Source organism: Cephus cinctus, unplaced genomic scaffold, assembly GCF_000341935.2.
Source record: "Cephus cinctus unplaced genomic scaffold, Ccin1 Ccin1_scaffold1312, whole genome shotgun sequence".
In the NCBI taxonomy this organism is placed as follows: Eukaryota; Metazoa; Arthropoda; class Insecta; order Hymenoptera; family Cephidae; genus Cephus; species Cephus cinctus.
Genome location: NW_014333738.1, coordinates 18,269 through 36,582, shown reverse-complemented (window position 1 = coordinate 36,582; position 18,314 = coordinate 18,269). Strand labels below are relative to the sequence as shown.

General features: G+C 37.9%; 1 protein-coding gene across 6 annotated transcripts in view; it reads left to right on the top strand.

The window, feature by feature from the left end:
• LOC107272926 (extracellular sulfatase SULF-1 homolog) overlaps positions 1–18,314 on the top strand; it is a gene marked incomplete at its 3' end in the record, with an annotated part of 37,862 nt that overhangs the window by 3,444 nt on the left and 16,104 nt on the right. For 2 of the 6 annotated variants that reach the window (XM_015750605.2, XM_015750603.2), the window contains 7 exon segments: positions 420–688; positions 915–1,013; positions 1,251–1,875; positions 1,943–2,119; positions 2,199–3,684; positions 3,926–6,744; positions 10,749–10,935. 6 annotated transcript variants of the gene reach the window in all.

Here is an 18,314-nt window from a genome sequence, read left to right as displayed (position 1 = left end):
TCTCCAGATCCTTAAATGTATATTCTTCTCGGTTTGAAAACCATAAACGACTTTTAACCTTCGCTGCGAAATATGCGAAATCCTTGTTTTACGCTCGTAACAATAATTCGCGTTTACGCATCCTGTAAACTTCACGGCAATTGCGTAGCTTTCTTCGTACACTCGTCATTGTGTACTTTAGCCATATTCGTTCGTCCCTCGTTTATTTGCCTCTCATTTCCAATGTTAACCACTTGTGCGCATGCGCGAAATTCAATATATCTTTCGCGAGAAATCTTTTTTACCGACATTCAAACATTCTTCGTTTATCATGACCAACTAATTGCGTGCATGTATTTGCATTGGACTTAAGCATTATTCGCGGGGGAGAAAGTAAAAACTAAATATCGATTTGATCTTTTCTTCCCATGCTGTTCAAGGAAAGGATTGGATCACGAGTCACGCTGAATGCCTGTATATCTTTCTCTTCGTAATGTTGGCTGACTGCATAATGCATGAACTGGCCATCTTCTCGGACGAGCGAGTTTCATGGATTCCAAGAGGATTTCGGTATACGTAAAAGTACATACAGCTTGACACAGTTTCATGTATGAAAAGTCTAGGGACTTTTGTGCCTGAATTAATTGTGTCACAAATTCCCAGCCTGACTTGGTTATCGCTGAGATACGAGTAACGGACGGCAATGAAGGTGAATGAATATTTGTTACATATCAAAATACCAAAAGTGCATTTTTTTAATTTTATGCACCAAGTGCAGCTACGGTTAAGAACTGTATTTATAATAGAAATGTATTTCAAATAGTAGGTCAAGTGATACCAACGTGAAATCTCATTGGTCCAGATTAGTCCATCTAAAATAATGCACTTTCGTTCAAGCCTGCAAGCTACTAATATTGTTCAATTTTTTTTTTTAGATTCTGCCTGCACTCTGCACTTTGAAAAGTTTCATCCAAACTCCCGTTTCACCCTGTGCTCCAACTTTTCTTGTCGCACGACGAATAACCCGGACATTGGTGACTTTTAGTTTGCCCACAACGCTATTTATTTGCTAAAAGTTGTCTTGGGAAAAAAAAATTAAATATCCATGTAGCATTTGAATTTTACGTATATTCAACAAACTTTATTATATTCAAGAAAATATGACAAACAGTTTTTTATTTTTTCCATTCGTCACAGCAGCAAATTTATACACGCTTGTTTCTATATAATTAATTTCGTTGACGTATTAATTATTGGTTTCCTCTTTTCAGATAATTTTCAGCTGTTATACAAAATTTGAATATTTTGTACATCCATGTAATTTTGACTCTCTGGATCACACACGCAGTGCCTAAACGTAAACGGCGATTCGTAGCAGCGCTGGTTCTTCATTGGGACAGCAAATAGGAGGCAGTGGAATTACGAAAATTACGATCGTAAAAATCGATCGTAAAAGTCGCTCGCGGATGGTTAACAGTGTTTTTAAAAAAGCCAAAAAAAAAGAAAATTTCAAAAAAAAATTAAGAGCCATGAAATAGGCTCCGATGTGGGGTAAAAGCCCCCCTCCTCGAAACCCCGCACAAAAATCTAAAAATAGACGCGTAAAGATCGCCTAAGGAGCCGATCTTTTTTTATAGTCATCATAAAGACAAAACTTTACTCAATAACCTTTGTTTTTAGTATTGATCGACATACAGTGGCTATGGAATTTTGCCCTAACATTTTTATTGATACCTAATTTTATTCGAATCGAGATCAACGCCCTTAACGTGAATGAATTTTTCAACCTAATAAAAATTTCTATTTATATTTCAATTTCAAGTTAACAACACGTGTCAGCACTCTGTCGTTACTACCGGTTAACACATATCGGATCGTCCACGTTGAATGCAGTATGTAAGTATCGTCAATACAATTCAATCAAAAGGGTTTATTCGTTTTCTCATACAGGAATCGTTCGCAGAATTTGACGTACCGTCTTGCATATATCGAACGTAGCTGACAGCAGCTATATACCAATGGGTACCAATATACATGCAGCTATATACCTATGGATACCAATGGATACCAACCATCGCAAAGAAGGCTGATCGCGAAGCAACGCACGTTCGCCAATTTCTCGCAAGGTTTACGCGTCTAGGTATGCCATAAGTCGTGAGTATATATATACAGTGAGCAACAGTCTGAACAACTTGACAGTAAAAAATCCATATTTGCAGAAGAAGCAGCATGAACGACAACGAAGGAGCTGGAGAATGGCTTCTCGTACAGTAGAAAGAAAAACGAATTTGTCAATAGTGGATTAAGTGTAACATTTTTTGTTGGCTGGAACGTTCATTGATTTATTTTTCGTATTGGCACCGGCTGTGTTTTACGAGGAAAAACAGAAGAGACGAATAAGGAAATTTTTCTAGGGTCAATGTATGATACAACCAGGTCAATTTATCGATACACTTGTCTTGCCGATCGATACTGTTGCTACGTTGCATATTTCGATACCAAAGTACACCCTGTAGATTCGAGATCGTCGAGGGTGCTTGTACTGAACAATGAGGAATTAATAGGGATCCGCGTGCTATAAAACGTCCAACAGATAAGGGTTCGTTGCATGGAGTCGAGACTGCAACTATACTTGTGCTTGTACAATAGATAGTGTCTGAAGAGTAGAAGGATCACGTAGACATAACCTAGCTTAACTTAAGTATAGATGTACGTACAGAGACTAGATCAAATTTGATAGTCCCTGTAGATCTCAGTGTAGTAAAAAGAGACTGGTATAATAAACAGGTTAGTAAGAAATACAGAGGTAGAGTATTTTGGGATTTATATGAAAATTAGTGAAAATGCTAATTTAATTCCTTAAGATTTAACCATTTAGATATTTTCTTAAGGTTAGTCAGGAGCAACTTTGTCTAAGAGTGGCACTTTTGGATAGGTGTGTATAACCAAGGTTTCGTGGCAGTATTCTTTCAAGTGGTAGACGTAACTTGATATGTACCTACAAATAGTGGTTAAGCACTGAAAGTGATCTTAGTCGAGTGTACGTTAAACACAGATACGATTTTTATCTTTGAATCGATTTTGGATTAATTGAATTTCGATTTTTCGATTGAAATTTTTATTACGACCTAGATTATGCTTTTGGGAATACAAATCGATTGTCATTTATCGATATAGTCAGTCGTTGAGAATTATTCGTAATTTGAATTTCCCGCCAATTCCTATGTAGTTCTGTATACAAGCAGGGGATTCCCCGTAGTTTAACTTCTGTTGGTTAACGCCAAATATTAATTTAACATATCTCACTGCCGTTATTACGTTTCTTTGTAGGCTGGTCTCTTCTTGGATACAGTCTGACCTATACGAAGATGGTTAGTTATGCATGCAAGGGGCCAAGATAGCAAGATGACACATAAAAGTACTCGAGTGTGAAGACTCGACACTTCGGTCTTCGTCTTGACGAGAGCCAAGAGGACCAACCCAGTAGAACCCAGACCAAGCCAGCCAGCCGACCCTCCACGAATAAGAGGACGTCTCCGAGTAAAGAGATTCCTCGATAGGGTTTTTACTTGGCCTTGGGTCAGTGTACCCCGATGACCCTGGGTCCTTTTGGGACCCTCGGCATTCATGCCCACGAAGCTGTCACGTCCCTGGCGACGTCATTGAAAATTTGACGTCAGTATCGCAGCTACTGGCGAACTACAGGTATAAGAAAAAAATCAATCACAGTAAAACCTGTACGAATGACGTAAGAAAATATGAAGGATAATTATTTAAAATATTTAAATTGATTTTATAACAAAATTACAACGCGTTAGCTTCTAGGCGGGAAATTTGAATTTATATTTAATTAATTATATATCAATTATACTTAATTACTTAAGTATCAAATTTTTTTGGATTTATACTATTTAACGCTAACTTTATTTCTTTTCGTTCATTTCAGATGATCAAAACTATCAAAGCGTCCTGTCAATTTCTTCGTTCGCCAGCCAAGAGAAATACATTCCGAGGATTCTGGATTCCACGTTGCTTTTATCTCGTCGACAAGTTGTTCTCACAACGAGTGACTGGGAGACCAAATGAGAGAGAGAGAGAGAGAGAGAGAGAGAGAGTGAGTGAGTGGTCTCACGCATTCTCATACCGTTTCCTTTCTCTCTTTCTCTTTTAATCTCCTTTTTCTATTTCTACTTATATGCTCCTAAGATTCTCTTTCTTCGTCTACGTTATTACGTTTCCCTCTCGATAAGAAAGAGAAAAGCATTCGATTTCATTCCTGGTATACACGTTGCGGGTAATGCGATGTTTTTAGATTTTTGTGAAAGCTCACGTGTAACGCAACACCCATTCTTATTTATTGCGTTCGCTCTCGGTATTCGTATTCTTCGTCCCAGTTGGTATTTCAATGATTTAATCGATTTTTACCAACAGACAATTTTTTGTCCTATCCCTTATCCGCCCACGTAAAAACAATATGGACAAAAATGAAATAGTATCAGACACGGAGGAAAAAAAATTTCAAAAATATTTTCTCACCATTCAAATCTTTTTGGTATCGAGTAATGACAATTACGAATATATTATTAATTATTTATTATCCAACGACACGCTGATATATGAAATTAAGTCCTTCGAAGTTTTCTCCCGTTTGGAGATGAGACAAATTTTTTTTTCTTATTCAAGCGCACTTGAGAACAGATGGTAATTAAAAGAAAAAATCGTCATATCATTTCATCTGTCATCTGTCATATCCATATAGCGACAATGTAAATCTCAAACGTATTAGAATATTTTTTGGATTTTTATTTCAACACTTTTTGTTGTCATAACCTATTAAAACTCATTAGGCTTTTAATCAATACTATAAAAACACGTTTCGAAGTCTAGACTATGTATAGGTCCATATACTTTATACACAGCATCACTGATATTATATATATAGTAACAAATACTGACAACAACTCTCATTACGAGACTCATCACGAATGGCGGCTCATTCACGCGAGTATAAAGATAATTTTTATCCGTTCCCAGCGAGTCCCGACGATTCAACCGGCGATTCATACGATGAGAGCCCATTACTCTGTATTTGTGATATACGGTTCTTTTGGGTAGGTTAACGTTTTTTTATTTCCGCTCCCTTTGCCTTACACCTTTTTCATATTGTATAAGGGTATATATGTATATATATTTCGTTCTTTTTTAAAACTTGATCATTTAATCGCGGCTACGCATTTTTCTCATCTAATTGAGACAGGCGACCTGAATATATTATCGTTCGATCGTTATACGTTTTCAGTTTTTTTATTTCTGTCAAGCTATAAGCATCTGGAGTAATATAAGCTTTAGGGTATTAGTGTCCCTGCTGTTTGATTCGTAAAATTTATTTTTATGATTTTAAATTGAGTTTTCTCAATTTTTTTTGTAGTCTCGACCAACCGAGTAAGGCTTTACTTGATTTCAGAAGCACTTTATATTCGTGTCTGTGTTTAATTGAGTGTAATAGTAAAAAAAGATTCTATTGGTGAAAAAACGTAATTTCGGAATTTCACGTGGCGTGAGAATTCCTTGTGGGAAAGTCTGTAAAATCTTTAACGTACGTTCACCACTGGAATTATGATCAGTCGAAGCGATGGGAATGAAGCAAAAAAATGGCGAAAAATGCCACAAATGTGTTGTACCGCGACAGGAAGAAATTATTAAGGAAAGTAATAGAGGGGGGGACGGAGGAAGAAACTCGTGAGAGTAAATTTGATTTCGTCAATTGGCACGAAAAAAAATAAAATCGCGTGGGAATTCCAGGGTGAGGCTGTCCGGTATTCAAATATGAGAAAAAGAGAAATAAAAAAGAAAAAGCTAAGGAGACAATATTTGTTTCGTCTATCGTCTGAGGAAATGTAATCGCAAGGAAATCTTCATTGGATCAAAAACGCAACGTAACATTATTAGGGATTTGTTGACCGTGCGAGAAATAAGTTCCAATGCAAATTAACACTGAGCCACGTGTGGTCCGGCCTTCGGTAAGAAAGAACGAGAAATATAAAAAGAAGCAAGAACACCTTAGTCGTATCTTTTTATGCTCGTGTATCGGACAAAGGAATACGTATACGGTGAGAAAATGATATTGGGATTGTTAAATAAATTAATCAGAGCAACAAAGATTCTAATATAACCTTAGTATTGAATGGTAAAGACAAATGTATAGGAATTCACCTAGATAGGAAGCTATATATTCCACGTTGATTCTTCGAAGGATTAAGAAATGTCGCTAACCTGTGTTACACGTAGAATTAACAGGAATATATGCTTGTGACGTGTATAAGGTGCTACAAAATAGAATAATGAGTCTTATATGTACGTAGGTAATGCATATTTCTATGTACAGTCTGCTTATTATTTTGTGTATATATAGATATAGATTTATACATAATTTACCTGTCGTCTAGGTTTGCTTTCCATAACGTTAGAATCTAGTACCTAAGAACGACGACGGTGGCGCCACCGTCGCACGGCCTTCCAGCCTGGACGACAATCGGCCTCGTTCAAGGAAGTTCAGTCTCGCTGCGACCGCTCTCGGGGTCGTATCGTTGTTTTACGAAGTTCGTGTTTCGAGCGGGTCCACGTGTTGTTTTATACCCGTTCGCGAAACTTTGCAAACTTCTTGCACGTATCCGCGTCTCGGGTAGGCTCGATTTGTTGGAGTTTTCGCGCGTGTGTGACTGTGACAGTGCACGACGAGGATCGGCCGATTGAGAGCATCGTGTAGTGAGTACTTGCTTTTAAGAAGTATAGTTTTAAGAAGCTTTTTTTTGTTCACTTCAAGCGTAGTTGGTTTGAGAGAGACTTTAGGATTTGTAAGATTTATTTATTCGGAACTTCATATATTTCTTTATTACGATCGATCGCAGTATCGTTGTGGGGGTGAATTTAATTTTTCTTGTCACTCTGCATTGCGTCAATGAAACTTTGAAAATGATAATGACTGTTTTTTTGTGATACTGTCACGGAGTTTGTCGAATATTATTGTATTTATTGCTTATCGTTTCGGATTATTATAAATTATTTTCTGAAGCTCTGGTTCTCTTGGAGATATCTTTGGCCGGTTGAGATTGTGATTTAATCGTTATAAGTATATTGTGTAAACGTAATAGTGGCTGTAAACATAATAATGGCATAGGCGTGATTGGAATGAAGGAAATTTATATAAATAATGGACTTCGATATAGCTCGGCTTTAATCTAGCTATAATGACAGGTACGAGACATATATAAACGTATACGAAGATTTATTTTAATTTTTGTAACATATAAAATACGAAATATAAATTTTGCCTTATAATATAGACGTTCTTACAAGCGGAAAGATCAAATAGATGAACCGCAGAGCTGCCCTTATGGACGCTTAAAATATCGTTGGAATTCTCATCCCGCGAGGACTTTCCATTCTTTATAGAGTTGCTTTCGGTAAGGGGAAAAAAAAAATATTCAGTCCCCCCGGCAGAAATTGTGCGATTTTTTACGACAGCTATTTCTCTTCACACCATTCCATTTTTTGTTTTATTAAATAAAAATAAAGACTCTCACTAGCTCGATAATTCTTGCTAAACTTCATTAACGCGAAATTTTCAGCACAATCGGAAATTCCATTTAGTCTTGAAAATCTGCAATGTTTTTATATCGCGTGGCGTCTTGCAAAAAATCGCAAAGCATAATTGGCGAAAATTATTTTAGAATACGGGAACATGGTTCTAATTGCAAATGCATCGATATGTCATTCAGTATGATTTTTTGTTTTTCGTCTAGACAAGTTTCTAGAGAAACATCTGTGGCTGAGTCAAAGTCAATGAATAAAAATTACTAGTTGATAAATATACCGAACAGTATCGTCTGGATAATTAATTAAAATGAGCCAATCACTCATTTCACGCCTCTGCGAGATTCTCATCTTGCCTCAAGGTTAATATACGATATGGCTGAGGAGGCTTCCTCTTAAATTAATATAGTGACAGCATCTGGTTAGGGTATTGGCAAAAATTAGATTTTGTTTGAGAAACAGGACCATACTGTAGATAATTGCATTTGCAATGGATTATGATAATTATTCGTCCCAGCATCCCTGCTGGAGCCCAGGAGTAACTATATTAAAAAAATAAATTGTTGTGGCTGACTGGATGATTATTTTTAAATGAAATTTTATTTTTTAATAATTATATACGAATTTTATCCTCTACCTTTTCTATTTGATAATTACAATGCAGGCCAAAGGAAACACACAGAATGCATAGAAGTTGAAATTAATTCAATAAAAAGATGCACTCTGGGTGGGATTAATTGGAGAAGTGCAGCGTACATTAATTAATTTACGGATTTAATATAATCTCGTAGAAAATTTACGTTGACCCAGATGGACCCAAAGCCATTTACTCGATTTTGAGAAAATGCACGATAAAATTGAAATTGGTAATAAAATTATATTACGTTAATCCCAATTTCATTATGATATACGTGATATTTAAGTTTATTTTTGAAAAAATCAATGCCTTCGTCAATTCGTATGATTTCGTGTCACGAAAATGATGGAAAATTGTAAAAAAAGAAAAATCGTATCATTCAATGTTTTTCCTGCATCTCCCGTTCTCGTTTATTGTATATAAATCATTGCGGGAGTCTCGGCAGCGCGTGACAGCTGTGGACTTTGTGAGGAAGTCGGAAGCGACGGGATTGTCGGTTGAGCAAGATACGAAAACTGAAGTTGTTTTTTTTTATTATTAAAATTGAAGGGGCAAAAATGGTATGGATGGCGATGGTGGCGCTCTTGGTGGCCAAATAACGAAGTTAACGAGTCTCGCTTAGCCCATCGTCACTGACAGCCAATGGAACGAAGAAAGAAGCATACGAATCGAGGGATTATATTTTGCTATAGTTTTCTGGATTGCAAACCGTTGTCACAAATGTTTGCATCGAGAGTCGCGACACGTAGGTACATTTTAGCGGGAATATGTGAATTTTAAAGAACGCGACTCGCTCGGAGATTCGCTCGTTGAAATTATTTTTTAAATGACCCAGGGACCATTTTTTTTTAACGATACAAAATTCGTAACGCACCGCGAACGACATTCGCTATTCGTACAGAGAACACCGATCCCACGGCGTCCATTTCAGAAGCACCGCAGACTCGAGTTGGCAGTATAAAAGCAAAAAGGATGGAAAACCGACAAGACGTCTGGCCGAATGGTCAGCGGTACGTCGTGTTGCCGTAGTACGAAATTTGCATGGAAACATTTTTATTTTAATTAAAACATAAAATTTTTTAAAATTATCTCAACCAGCTTTGATCCATTTTTTAATTTCACGGAAATATATTTGATAAAAAAATTTTTTTTTCACGAAACCAATGTCGAGTCACGTCGGAAAGCTCAAGAGAAAATGTGAAATAAGGTGACGAAAAGGTTAACGGAAAGCAATTTAAGTAGAGTCTGACCTCTGACTGTCTTATACTTCTTTCAAGACATTTAACCGACACGCATTGTCCCTATGGTCAGATTTAAATGACATTACGTCACCTTAGGTGTTAGATTCCAGTTAAACATTCTCAGGACCGTAACTCGACTCATGACCGCCCGTGGCGCTTCGTATGGTGCCCCCTCTACCTATTGTCCTTCGGTACCCTATGACGTCCCCTATGGTTTTTCATGGCGTAAAAATTGTCACGTCAATATCTATGCGTTTTTATTCCTGCGAATTATTTCAGTAATTTCAGTATCGTTCACGAATGATGAATTGTCATGTTCTTGGCTTTTGATTCCGTGTCACGGAAGGAAATAAGACTAGTCTTTTTCGTGTGTCGGTCTTGAAATTGTCGGACAGAAGTCTGACAAATTTCTGGGATGACTAACGACTGCTCATTAATCATGGCATTAAGCCCGTTTTCGCGACGTCTCAATTTATCCCGTTTCCAACTAGACGACTTCGTGCTAACGAGTTTCTTATGTGCGAAACAAATTTTGCGTTTGTTTGAAATTTTTTTTTTTTTTCAAATTTTTCGAGCACAAAGGGCTTTTACAGCGGATATGCGCAACTCCGTTATTTCGAGTACTTCATTTCGTTGGGAAAGACTTTGATCTTGGATTATTTAACGAATTTTTTTGACTCGATAAAATTTGGATTTTTTTACTTTTGCTTGTCATTGATCCTCTGCGTCAACTACGAGCTGGTTTTTTTTTTATGAATTCTGGAAAAACGTGGTGATTGAAATTTTTCAAAAAATGTCAAAGATTCTTTTTCCTCAAATTTTTCGATGGTCCATATTGTATACGTGTGCTTTTTTTTTATGTGAGTGGCCAATTACGAAATAAAAATGGCCGTGCCTGTTTAATTAATAACATTATTGCGTGGGATCGCTAATGAAGTGGACGCTTTAACGAGATGGCCACTTCGTGAAACGGCCAAAAGAGATTTGACGGTGATTCTCGATTTAATTAATGAAATGAGAAAATTTCGGGCCTGCTAAAAGAAAAGTAAATTCCTTTGGATTTCATTGTATCCTTAGTCATTCTCATGATTTACGTCTTCCTGTATGCTTCGTATCGATAGCGCTGCTTCACGAATTTACGAAGTATTTTCTACGGACTTGAAACGGATCCTAAACCGGGAGAAAATTTGAAAAATTTTATCTTACTAGAAATTCATAATTTTGTAAAAATATTGGTAAATTTTTTTTTTCGACTTAAAAGTCTCATAGTTAATTTTTCTCGTTTTTTCTCTTTACAGCCCATTTCCGGTACGTTGGAGCAATCTCTACCGGGCAGCCGTTCTATCTGAAAATCGCATACAGGGTGTCCTGTTAACACCGTGGACAAAAGGATGCCCATGGTGCCGCGTGCCTCGATGGACTAGCATACCTTGTGGAATTCCAAAGCATCGCCATTTTTTTCCACGGGCTGCTGCAACGTCTCAGGTAGACTTACACAGGCGCCATTGTTCCTTTTATTATTTCTCTCAGCCACTCGCAATCTCGTGTCTCATCTCTCGAGTACTCTCCTTCAATCATAAATCCTCGCTCGATCCGGTCTTGTAAATTCGTTTTCAAAAAAATTTTTTTTTTTTTGTTTACATTCGATTAAATTAATCGTCAAGCGAATTAACCGTCGCGCAGAAAAACGGTGCACGTTGAATTTGATTATTGGATATCAGTGAAAATTACCGACGAGACGTTAGAGACAATTGAATCCCATTTGAAAATAATTGATGCTCGTATAACTACTTGAAGTACGGCGATAGTCGGCAATAACAATAACAGTAACGCGTCTTGCGCTCACTTCGTGTCTTCGTTAAAGAAAACTATTGGCGAAGGAAGCGCCAGAGGGCGACACTGCGAATAGCAGATCCGGAGCGCGTATAACGTGACCCGTGCTTGTCGCCAACTTCAGACGAGTGAAAAGAGTCGGGAGCGCCGATGAAAATATCAAGGACATTCGAATTGTTTGAGTAAAGAAAGAAAAAAAATACGTGGGGACGTTAAGGTTTGCCCGTAAATTTAATTAAAGCAAAAGTCATCGGATCTTTCCAATTAAGACGGTACGAGAGGGAACTTAAAGAGAGGCTGGCTGAAAGAGTCTAGGGCGACAATGGAAAATTTCAAGTGGCGCGCTCTGGCGTTTCCACTACGAAACACACTTTTTTTTTTCTCGAATATTTTTTCTCCCGAAAATGTCAAGGCTTTTTTTTTCTTTTTTTTTCCCCGTCATTCGCCCATATCGATTTTCAAATCGACGCGAATTTTCCCGCCTTGGTTCTTCGGCAAAATTGACATTTTGCTTGCGCGTGGCTGAGCGTAACGTTATTCAAAATTAATTTGCATGGTTAATCGAGCACAATGCTTTTTCGGACGTCACCCTGTATACAATAGCCATGCGTGATACACGATATATCACTCTGTGCTTATATCCAATGTATTGAATATATCTATTCGATTGTGTATAGGGGGTAGCCGTATGCGGCCATTGAACGAAAGACCTATATTTCTTGGCTGAAATGAAATTTGTATTTCTATGGATTACGCTATATTTTTTTTCCCTTGCTTATTTTCGTTTTCCCGAAAATTGTCAAAACCCACAAGGTCCACGGTTATAGATTGATATATATATATATATATATTTTTTTTTCTAAGATATTTCTTTCGCACTCGCAATGGCCTGAACACGTGACGTCAGTATTTGCCGAATAGGCGGCGGAGAGAAATCATTCCCTACCCTATTTACCGTCTACCCCTCATAACTTTTAGTATTGAGCCTCCTGGCGAAGAATCAGACGCTCGCCATCTCCCGGGAAACGTGTCGAATGGTTTCTTCTCGTAGGCTAGAAATAAATTTGAGGTTAGTCGACTGAGGACAAGACCGATGCACGAATAGACAAGCGGTTCGCCGTGTAATAAGCTTGTAAATTTGAATATGCTAATGGCGCCGGTCGGCTAACCAGCGAACGAAAGGATTATTGGAGGGGGGCAGCGGCGTCGGAATTAAACAAAAAAAAAAAACAATCGACAATATCTCACGTGACCAGACGTACCGTGACTAATATCTCGGACGAGAAAATATTTTTTGATTTTTTTTTTTCTGTAACGCCTATTTTCTTCATAGCATTCGATATCTCTGACGAAACGACGATACTTGGGTTTGTGTAATTTTTTTTTTTTTGAAAATATCAATTATACAGCTTTTATGTAAATTTGCAAAAAATTTTTTATAACCGGGCAAATATCCAGGATTTATTCGTGCGTTACAATTTATTACTCTAGGCCGACTTACCTTGGAAGTCATCGGACCGTGGTACGCGTGCGTGATTTTTTTTTTTTTTTTTTTTTCAAAATTCCCGATGGCGAAAAATTTCTGTCCAGTCGCCATGTTTAATCTCCGCTCGTCTTTCGCCGTTTACTTTCTTAATGTTATTCTCAACTATTTTCAATATCAGGATTAATATACCCTGTGTATCTTTACGCGCGAGCAATTAATAACTTTGTGTCGATGATTCGATAAAATTATTCGATAAATCATTACGCGGGCGATTTTTGATATTTGAAAAATTTTGATAAATTTTATGTAGATGCGTGATCAATGGGAGGTTCGGCACGTGTAATCTATTAGGAAGGAAAATTGTAGCCCGATTTCAATAATTTGTATGGTTATTCAAAATGGTGAAATTTATTATCCAAACTGATTTTTTAATGACGAAAACCGGTTCGCTCGCCATTCACGAATGAATCTTGTCCAGTTTTCAGGCTGAAATTATTATTTTCATATGCCGATCGAACGTGAACTCATAGTCGAATTAATAATTAGTAAGTCACGCAAAGGGAATTATCGATTAATCAGGACTGGATTTCTCAACGATCTATATACCCGGTGTCAATTTATCCTCTGACAATTAAGTAAATGCCCTTGTTAATTAATGGCTACGTTAAATAGATCGACGATAAAGGGCAATGCTGTTTTACGTTTCCTGTGTATATGCATATAGGAGGGATAAATATATTTAGATTTATTGGGAATAATTAATATTGATAACGAGCAGCAATTTGGCTCTTTAGAGATTTATCAATGAACTATATACATATATATATATATATTGATGACGTAACCTCTCTCATATGGCCGTTAATCACGCAACACATTCCTCCAATCAGATAATTCGTTATCAGAATATCGATTACGCGACGGTTAATCACGCTGGGAAAATATCATTTGACTTATACGAATGGTAAATATTTATATCGTTAAAAAGAAAAAATCGATTATAAGAAAATAGATCGAAATTTGGTCCAGCTGATATCGATTACCGTCGAGTCGAGGAAATAGAAAATTTTTTTTAATCATCCGTTACGTAACAAGAAAACTTTTTTTCCTAAATTCCGCCACTGGGTATAATATACCCGGATAGATATATTATATCTGGCATACGGAAATGTTCAAAATAAATTTTGACTCTAAGAAATAATTTATTCTGTTCTCCCAAGGGGTCGTTGATACTTGTGTCGTAAGAATTCAAAATTTTAATGGAATTTTTATTTTTGAATTCTCGAGCTTTTCCCGCCCTCTTATGCTATTGGTCGAACCCTACTCCCATTGCAATAGGCATTACGCGGGATCCGTCTCCTACATTACCATCGGAACTGTCATCTGTATAAGCAAGCGAGTGTCAGGCAACACGTCGTGTTACTGTTATATTGTAATAAGGCTAAGAACGCCTGGTAGCTGTATAAGCGTGCACGATTGTGAAACGGCCGGTTAACACGGTGCATAGCGCGAGTTACAACGACCTTTAGAGAGACACGATTCCAGCATCTGTTCACGTGGCTGGTAAAAGGACATTTGTTCGTGAAAAAAAAAAAATTGCTAATTTTTATTATCCTAGTCATTTTTTTTCAATTTAACGTATTTTTTGCCGAAATTTCTGGACATGCACAATATTGTTCATCTTCTACAGACTATATGACATATACTTAGTACATGTGAATATACATATACAATGCCTGGATTCGTTTAACGCAATAACGAAGATACATTTTTGGGGGTCAAGCATCCTTAATTTCGATCAACCAAGTTGACAGATGTCAATCATTGACTCGTCATCTATCGTGTACGCTGCTAGGTCGTGCGTAATCGATACGGATAATTTTATATATTTAATTATCCGGAATACAGCCGATATGGCTTATCGTTGCTGTACGCGCTGTATTTCGCGCGCGCTGATAACAAAGCTTTATGGGGAACTTTAACGTGTGAATTTCGTGAAGTAAAATTTTTCGCTGGGAATCGTCCGATTAATGGAGGGGATACGGGATACGTATCATCTCGTGTAGTTATTCTAGGAATGGGGCAGCTGTCCTTTAGAAAAAGATTTCATCTTGTTCGGCCATGTGCCATGTTGGGTCAATGCTCAACAATGCACCTTCAGGTAAGCATCTCCGTGAGTATACTCGTCCTTGTCAGACCTTTCTCATCTTCCTCGTCATTCTTGAGGATCTTTGTCTCCCCACCCCTCTCTCTCTCTCTCTTTTTATTCTTCCTTTTTATCATCTCGTCTTATTTCTCGTGTCCTCTTCTCTCGTTATTGCTACTACGGGATATCGCCATGTTGGGTAATACCAGCGGGCAGATAGTGGCCCTGGGGAGTTTTATAGTAATTTTTTTTAACCTAGAAATTTTTTCCAGTAATTTTTTTTCACTGCATTTTTTCTTTGAGAAAATTGATTTTCGGGGGATTTGTATATTGGAAAAATTTTTTTGGTGTAGTTTTTTTTTTTTTTTTTTTTTTTTAAAGCTGCGAACGAAGCTCGAGACTTTGAGAATTAGGATAAAACGTCAAGTTTTCGTTTAGAGGCTTTGGGCTTATTTCTTCTACGTCCATCCACTCCCTTGTTTCCTGTCTCCCCTGTCCCTCTTTTTTTGTTTTTTTTTTTTTTTTTTTTTTTTTTTTTTCAAAGCTGCGAACGAAGCTCGAGACTTTGAGAATTAGGATAAAACGTCAAGTTTTCGTTTAGAGGCTTTGGGCTTATTTCTTCTACGTCCATCCACTCCCTTGTTTCCTGTCTCCCCTGTCCCTCGCGTCTGCTTTCTTCGTCTTCTTCGTTCAGTTTGTAATTCTCCATCTGCGCTCGGCGCTCTTTTCATGCTTTTACCAGCGGCTGAATCGAGAAGCTGTCAGCCCAGAATGGGGAAGTCGACGTCGACTCGAAGTCAAAGGAACAGGTGCGCGACGACCAGCATACCTGCCAGACGTCATTCTCTGCGGTTATGTGGTCTATTTTTTGTTTTCCCCCATGAAATCCTCCCGAGAGTTGCCAACCTCACGGAAAATTCCCTATGCGTCGTTGTCCCCATTACGAAGCACGTATTGCGGAAAAATGTGTATATATATTTTTCAAATTTCCCGCCACGCTCGACCGCTCGAATTCGCCTCCTCCTGGCACGGGTGTACACGTGGATCCAGGTAACTTGACGCGAGGATCCGTGACGCGATAAAGGGACGATGACGACTAGGAAGAAAGGCACAAGGGCTAATAATGGCCACGAGCCAAGAATAAACGTCACGTTTCGCGTGTCCGACTTGTTAGCTGTCCCGAGTTGGCGCGAAAGTACATTAAATCGCACTTAACCTCCCGCCGCCCTTGCTCAGAATAATTCCCTAGGTTCTCTCGTCTGGTGATTTTTTTTACATCCTTTTTCTTTCCTTTCCCTTTCTATCCCGTCTCCTCGCATCGCCTCCGACCGACCATTATTCAATTACGCGGTCAGCGTTCTACGACGACAAATCACAATCCCCATTCGCTTCGATGCTCCAAATCTGACGTGTGACGTCATCGAGACAAATTTTCATAACGACGTCGTTTAACCAGAGACAATAAATCGTTGATCCCGTTCGATCGCAATCCGTCAGCGCGTACTTGACTTCGAGTCTGCATGTCGTTACGGTAAGCAGTGTTTAGTTATATTTTCAAAAAAAAAAAAATCTTCGCACAGATACACTTTCGTAAATAATAAATTTTCCTAAATAGTCGATAAAAGTCTCGAACGAATGAAATATTAATTTTTTCTTCGTTTTAATCATATTTTGCATAATCATCGAGAACCACGGGGTCTGCGTTATCAAAAGCCATTTCGAGGTTATGTTTCTTCGCGAGATACTATGGACGCGCGGCCGAGCGAGCTCCCGATAAAGGACAGACTGACCATTCAAATACGTCGACGATAAATCAGTCTGTGAAATTACACAGGCAATCTTTTCTTTCTTTTTTTTCTTTTTTTTTTTTCTTTCTGTTATAAATTTTTTTTCACGTTGCTTCTCTCTCTCTCTCTTTTTTTAATGCGGTTCGGTCTTCAGTACAGCGCGACAATGTACAGTTTGCCTACGGGGACCAAAGGAGGGTCCAGCCTTATGCATTGCGACAAAGCATTCTCTACCCATATTCGTATCCTTGTCTGTCTAACTATCTGTCTATCTGTCTTTCCTCTCATTAGCTTGCTCAACGAGATTCACGCTGGTTTGTGGCACAAGAGACGGAGGGGTGGGAGGTGGCCGGGACGGGAGGGGAGGGAGGTTATCATTTTTCTTCTTACCGATTCCGAGATAAATTTTTATGCGCTTTAAGAAGCCGTTATCATTATTTTTTCTCTCCTTTTGAACTCCCCTGAGAATCTTTAAAGTCCCCGACCTACTTTTCTTATGTCTTTAAGATAATAAAAAATCAGTGGATACGACTTTGCCACTGGGCTGGGATTCGCGAAGTGCAGACTCGTTATCGTTTTTCGATGTTTTTTTTTTTTTTTTTTTTTTTTTTTTTTTTTTTTTTTTTTTTTTTTTTTTTTTTTTTTTTTTTTTTTCTTTTTTTTTTTTCTTTGGATTATGCCTAAAAAATTATGTCGCGCGACTGGCCTTGCGATAACAATGCGAAACGGCGCGATTTCCACTCGATAGTTTTCGACTGTTGACTCGGCGAGAACTCGAGTTCACTCTGCGGCTTCGTAACGTGTTTCCGACACGTTTCCAGCTGGTTAGGCACATCGAGATAAATGAGAAATTGTTTGGCGGTAGTTCGCAGATTCGTGACGTACGCGTACGTGCGGAAGTTTGTAAGCGCATTGAATTTTACAAAATTTTGTAATTTTGTAAATTTGACATTTTTTTTTTTTTCTTTTTTTTTCTTATTTATCGACAACGCTCAGCCACTTGGTTCGCGGACGAGTCTGCGTCGTTGTAAATACCAGCAGAAGGCGCGAGAGCTTTGGCAATTATTTCTTGCACAAATAAGGAGGCCTCTTGAATCGTCTGGTAACTTTGAGAATGTCTCCTTTTAAAGTGGCTGACCTTAAGTGTCTCTTAATTGGTCATTACCAAACGCGTATATACATCGTAGTGCGTGCGGCCCATTGTAATCGTTGCGTTAATTGAATTAATGAGATTTGATGCTAGGACGGAATTTTGAAAAAAAAAAAAAAAAAAAAATGATCAATCTGACTAAAATCTCTGTATCTCGTAAATTTAACAATTTTCCGGTAATTTGAAATTTTTTGGCATTTTTTTCCTTTCTTAACGATTTCTCTGCTCTCAGTAATTTCAGCGTAAAATCCCGTAATAGTCCAACCTTACCTCTCTATTCACTTGGAGAGACAGCTAAGCTGCTTATAATGTACCAACCTAGCCTAAATCCTCGAGAATATTAAATGGGGCTTTTACCTACGTAATCTTTCTTTTCTTACTCGAACCCCATTGAATCATCGCCTTATTGATTTTTAGTGGTGACTTTTTCAAAAAAAAAAAAAAAAAAAAAAAAAAAAAAAA